Source organism: Arachis duranensis, chromosome 6 (genome assembly GCF_000817695.3).
Source record: "Arachis duranensis cultivar V14167 chromosome 6, aradu.V14167.gnm2.J7QH, whole genome shotgun sequence".
Taxonomy (NCBI): Eukaryota; Viridiplantae; Streptophyta; class Magnoliopsida; order Fabales; family Fabaceae; genus Arachis; species Arachis duranensis.
The window spans coordinates 26,819,231-26,825,742 of NC_029777.3; the positions used below are offsets into that span (position 1 = coordinate 26,819,231).

General features: G+C 32.7%; 1 long non-coding RNA gene across 1 annotated transcript; it reads left to right on the plus strand.

Moving 5' to 3' along the window:
• The first annotated feature begins 225 nt into the window (after nucleotides 1-225).
• LOC127748365 (uncharacterized) lies at nucleotides 226-3,033 on the plus strand. Its single transcript, XR_008010395.1, has 3 exons — nucleotides 226-602; nucleotides 738-849; nucleotides 2,386-3,033. It is a non-coding gene; the product is annotated as an uncharacterized LOC127748365 (long non-coding RNA).
• Nucleotides 3,034-6,512: the final 3,479 nt, after the last annotated feature.

The following is a 6,512-nucleotide window of genomic DNA, read 5'->3' on the forward strand; positions in this document are numbered from 1 at the left end:
ATTTTTAATTTTACGTAACCTTTTTTACCCAACATACCCACACACTACAGTAACCCCTCCACTTTCTGAACTACTCCGTCTCACACAAACACGCTATACACATAAAGAAGGAAAAATCAGAGAAGACAGAAGGAGGCCGACCACCGCGAGGAAGAAGAAGAGGAAAAAGAAGAGAGGGAAGAGGAGAGGCTCGTCGCGCCGTCGCTGTCGCCAGAGGGGATTGCTTCCGCCCTGACCGCCACCCAGCCGTTGCTTCCACCTCGGCACCGGCGTTGTTGCGGTTGTGAGCGTGAAGATCGAACAGAGGGAGAGAAACCGCGAGCGAAGGGTGACGATGGGGCCTCTATCACTGCTGCTACCACCAAGCGTCGCCGCCGCCGCCGCCACCGCCGAAGGCCCTATCGTCGTCGTCAATTCTGCCTGGATTGCCGCCATTGCTGGAAACCACTACTGGAGCCGCCAGCACCATAATACTCCTCCAACTTCACCTCTGTTCCATTAGGGCTTGCTGCTGCATTTTCTGTTTTGGATTTTCCATCTTTAAAGCTACCACCAACAACGTCACCCCTTTTTCTGATTCCAATTCCGTAATTCATAAACCTGTAATGCTCTACTCTTAATTCTGCTACAGTTTGTTTATCTTTGTATTCTTATTTTGATTTCATTAATGAGCATTTCTGTTTTAGTATCGCTGAGTTTTGTTGGAATTGTTGAAATTGTTGTTCCTGCATGCATAGTCAGAGTTGGTGCCGCTGCCGCCGTTCTGGATTGTGTTGGAATTGCTGCTGCTGCTGTAAGTTCAAACTAAGTGGGATTGTCACATTTAATTCCTGGGATCAGTTAATCGAGGTGGGGGTTTGTTTTAAAATTAAAAGTTTTTAATTTAAGAATGCCCAAAATGTATAGTAGATAACTACAAATATGCTAATAATTATAATGAGTAATTTATGGGATTGAGGCTTGATGAATGATAAATAGATTGAGCTTGGATTTCTAAATTGAGTTCCTAAAATTGATTTCTTAACTTAAAGTAGTAATTTTGAGGATTTATAAATAATTTTACAATGATTGGAACCAAATGGTGATAAAATATGTTGATTATTGAAAACCTTTTTGTTTGATAATTGCTGATTAAAGGCTGGTAAACCGTTGAGAAGGAGGGAACCCGTCAAGGTGGTTTAAATTCGAATTTTAGAGGACATGTTGTCGAAATAAACATGATAGCATTTTTGGAATGCGTAATGCCCTGTAGTTACTTTTTCATGATAGCATTTTTAGAATGTTTAATGATAATATTCAAATATGAGAGCATTTCGGATTGGTACTGCATAGATTATATTTTGGATGATGGATAATTGAATAGATTATGAGGTGTTTGTGTATTTCTTTGGTTTATGACTGAATGTTTATTTGTGTGTGTGCTTATTTGCTTTTATGTTAAAGAAGTGAAGATTAAGAGATTGGAGCTTCATTAGGGTTCTGTAATTGTGTGCTTAACTCAATGAATGGAATATAATTTAGATAATATAATATAATTTTTTTGTTGTTCTATTTTTAGAGTCATGCAAAAATATGTATACATTATTTTAATTTAACAAGCAACAAACTGCAAGAGAAACATAATTGTAAGTAACCTTCTCTTTGTTAATTATAGTTATATGAAAGTTGTTATCTGATTTTAAAAGTACAATGCTAATGGTTTTAAGGCTTCTTCATATGGTAGTAGAATCTAGTCTTTTCACACCAAATGATATTGTGTATTTGCAAGAAGCTAGTGTTAAAACTATAAGTATTGCAAATTTAAAATGTACATGAGAAGTATTTTTAATTCAATCTTTGTAACCAATATGTTTGCAAGTAATTATGTCATATAATGTTAATGTGCCAAAATGTTATTTTTGTGCAGGTTTTGGTTGGAGAGTCAATTGTAAAATAAAATGATCATGGGAAGGGAATCACCAACCTCTTTGGCAAATATATAATTCACCAAAATTTTTTTGAGATATTTGAGTCAATAGGTTTTGATAATGCCCTTTATCTACTTGTTTCTAAAATGGTGTAGTTCTCTTGAAGATGTCCCATAACTTGATTTTTGCTTTGTGATATTTCGTTTGGTTAGTCTTATAAACTTGCTTTTAATCACTTTTGATGTCATTACTTGGTCAAATTAGAAAACCTTTGATTTTTCCTTTCTATGAACTATGAAGCTTATGATTGACGTGTAAAAATTTTTCATAACTGCTCATAAAGTTGCAAAGTTGAATCTTTGGATGATGTAACTTTTGAATATATTACAAGCTAATTATAACAATCGGCAATGAATGGTTAAGCATATAATCATTCTGCTGTCTTGTATATAATTTTCTTTGGTTTGATGGTTTGCAGATTTTGGTGACATCCTTTATGCTTACAGTTCTAGATTGTCAACTCAAAAAGCGAAGAACATTAAAGGTACCAGATTGTTAATATATAATGCTTTATTAGTGCCTAAATGAAAGATGCTTAATACTCTCTGGATTAGTGTGGCTTAGCTGTCAAGAAAGTTCAAGATAGTGTGGCTTAGCTGTCAAGGTGTTATTCAATTTGTTATAAGTTGGTTAGGAAGCCTTTAGCTTTATTATCAACAGTCTCCTTCTATATAAGCTTAATACTCATTGTAATCAGTTGGCATTTTTTACTCATTATCAATTTTGGTTAATTCGGTTTTATTTTTCCATTCTTGTTGTACTTCTCTATTTCCAAACTATTTCCAAAAGTCAAGTATATTTGTTATGAGGACTTTGGTGGAAATTGTGCTTTGTAGTGATTGTTTGACAATTGATACTTATGTAAATTTAATGAATTCTTCATATGATTAATAAGGTTGAGTTTATATATTGAATTGTCAATTTTTGATAATTTGCATTCTTGATTGGCTAGTTTTAAATTTTGAGAATAGATTCTTAAAGAATTAGTTAATTTTAACTTGTAAGTTCTAATTTAATTTTATTCTCATGAAGATAGTGTTATATGTGGTTTTTTAATTTTGGTTTTCATTGCTCATATTTGCAGGGGTACAAAATCGATGCCAACATACTAGACTTTATATTAACTGAAATATGTTAGAAGAGTCAAGAATTATAAATCTGATATGATACAATTTTATGCTAGGAAAAAGTTGTGTTTAGTTGAATTTGTAGAACTTATTCTATTGTAAAAGAATCTTACTGACATGTAAGATATTCTAATTATTTATATGATTTATATTATATAAATGTTAAGTTAGCGCATTTAGAAAATTAATTGATATATCAATTATTTAATTAAATGTTTTAAAATGAATTTTCTATTTTTGTAACTAAGAATAAAAAATGTTACAAAAGTAAGTAGTATTTTGTAATAAAATATTATGACACAAGTTTAAATTGTTACGAAAAATATTTTAAAGGTCAAATATTGTTATCACTTTTGTAACGACTTCTGATTTTTTGTATCAGAAAAATTTGTTACAAAATATCACTTTGAATTGTAACAATTTCATTTTTTTTTACAAAAACTTTTTGTAACGGGACATACTGCAAAGACTCTTTTTTTTATAAAATTTTTTTGTTTCAAAATTTTGAGTTTTTGTAACAATATTTTTTGTTATAAATATTGCTTTTTCTTGTAGTGTGTAATGACTTGGAATGTCTTAGGTTAGGTGAGAAGTTTAGGTTAATCAAGGATTTGGATTTTAGTCCACTTAACCAAATATATTCCTACCTTGACCCTAACCCCATTACAACCTTTGAAAAGACTTCTTGATATGTATATTTGTGCATTAAATTGTGTTGATTGGTAGAAAAAAAGCAAGTCTTAGAAAGCAAGATTAGTAGAGGACCGAGAGACTCGACCCTCAAACACTAGAGTGATTAAAGTGTATATAATTCTAGTGAGGGTTCGATGCTCTATTCTGTGTTCCCAACTTTCATGTGCTTTCTCCTTGTAAGTTTACCTGTATTTTATTTTGTGAATTAAATTAGTGGAATCTAGTTTATATTTGTTCTTGGAGAATTTGATTTACCTTTAACTAAGTAGGTAGAATCATTTTTGCATGTAGTTGCATTCATATAGATAGGTTGCATTTAATAAGTCTTATCATTCCTCTTCACTATTATGGTTTTCTTGAGTTTAGCATGAGGACATGCTAATATTTAAGTGTGGGGAGATTGATAAACCGCTAGTTTACGGTTTATCTTGTGCTTAATTTAGTGGATTTTATCCATTCTTCTCACACTTATTCATATAATTCGCATGTTTTACATTTTCCTTCCTAATTTTGTGCTATGATTGAAAACATGCTTCTTTGGCCTTAAATTTGCAAATTTTAATCTTCTCTCATTACCATTCGATGCCGTGATATGTTTGTTAAGTGTTTTAAGGGTTTATAGGGCAGGAATGGCTTAGATGATAGAAAGGAAGCATGCAAAAGTAGAAGAAATACAAGAAATTGAAGGAATCGCTGAGTTGTCAATCCTGACCTCTTCGTACTAAAACGATCATAACTTGAGCTACAGAGGTTCGAATGAGGCGGTTCTAGTTGTGTGGAAAGCTAACATCCGGGGCTTCAAAATGATATGCAATTTGCCATAGTTGCCTCCTAGTTAGGTGACGCGCTCGCGTGGTATGACGCGAACGCGTGACTGGTGCGGCAGAAAATCAATGCGTACGCGTGAGCGACGCATAAGCGTGACAAGGTGTCACGTGCTGCAGATATCAAAAAACGTTGGGGAAGATTTCTAGTTGTTTTTGGCCCAATTCCAAGCTCGAAAACATAGATTAGAGGCTGCAGAGTGGGGGAATCATTCATTCACACATTCATTCATAATTTTTAGGTTTTAGATGTAGTTTTCTAGAGAGAAAGGCTCTCTCCTCTCTCTAGGTTTTAGGGTTTCTTCTTCCAATTTCTCTTTAGGTTCAGGTTCAATTTTATTTTAATTTAGTTTTCTCTTACTTTTATTTGTTTAAGCACTTTAGTTCATCTTCCTCCTTTGTTATTTCCCTTTTTTGCCATTTTCATGTGTATGAGCTATTGTTACATTTGATTTATTCTAATGCGATTTGTGTTTTCTATGTTTATTGTTGCTCTCTTTATTTGTTAGTCATTGATGCTTGTAATTGGTTGTTTAGATTTATTTTCCTTATTAGTTTTTTATACTTTTATTTTATGCCTTCCAAGTATTTGATAAAATACTTGGTTGGGTTTTAAATTAGATTTTTATATTCTTAGCTTGTCAAAGTCTATTGTTGATTGGTAATTGAAAGTTGCTAGTTGGCTTAAACTTCACTAAATCTACTCTTTGATTAGAACTTGTGAACTTAAGTTGACTTTGCTCACTTGACTTTTCTTCATTGTTAGAGGTTAACTAAGTGAAAGCAAAAAGCAATTACCACCACAATTGATGATGATAATGAGGATAGGAATTCCAATTCTCAATCCTTGCTAGGAATTTTCTTTGTTATTAGTTTATTTTCTTGTCATTTACATTCTTTGTTCAATATTTAAAAACCCCAAAAATACTTTTTCATAACCAATTATAAGTACACTTCCCTACAATTCCTTGAGAGACGACCCGAGGTTTAAATACTTCAGTTAATTTTATTGGGTTTGCTTAATTGACAAACAAATTAAATTTGATTGAGGTTTAATTGTCGATTTAGAACTATACTTTCAACGCGCTTATTTTTGTTAAAAATCTTTACCGACATTTTTTCTCCATCAGAGTGAACCCCGAATATGGTTCCCTTACTGTGTTAATTAGACACCTTGGCATCATAGTTACCCGTGTCAGTTAGGCTTCATCATAATAACATTTTAATGTGCATCACAGTAAGAAACAGTGCTATCAGTTAGGCGAACATTCCCGCATTAGTAATCTCAGGCTATCAGTTAGGCGGACACTTTCGCATTAGCAGTTTGGCACAAGGCCCATTCAACATACACTTTTCATAAATTATTATCCATTTCGGTTATCTCTTTCATACATGACTTCTCATTTTCCTTCCTCTTTACTATGTCTCCACATCACCAATTATATACACATATCCACATCACCTACATTATTAAACGTTCCTCCGCATCACTACCTAATTACACATACCTCTGCATCACCAATTAACCTTAAACCTTCCTTGGTTATTCCAATGCTACTGTTTTAGAATCCAAAACTTGGTATTGAGGTAATTTGATCATAGTTTAAGTTGTACTATCTCTTTTAAAAAAGATGCTATCATTGTTTTTAAGAAAGTGCAGAAAAAATAGTAGAGGCAGTAAATTTGTTTAATTCACTAAAAATCCAATTTTTACTCATAGCCTTTTAAAATTTATAATCTTAAACAAGATTCTTTCAGTTTTCCAACAAATCAAGCTCCAGATCATTACCATGCCACATGAAAAAGTTATAAGGTTAGAAACACAGTCCTACCTTTTAGAATTCTGTTTTCAAAATCTAGCGAACAACTCATACTTTTTGCAACATATCTAATTGGTTAAA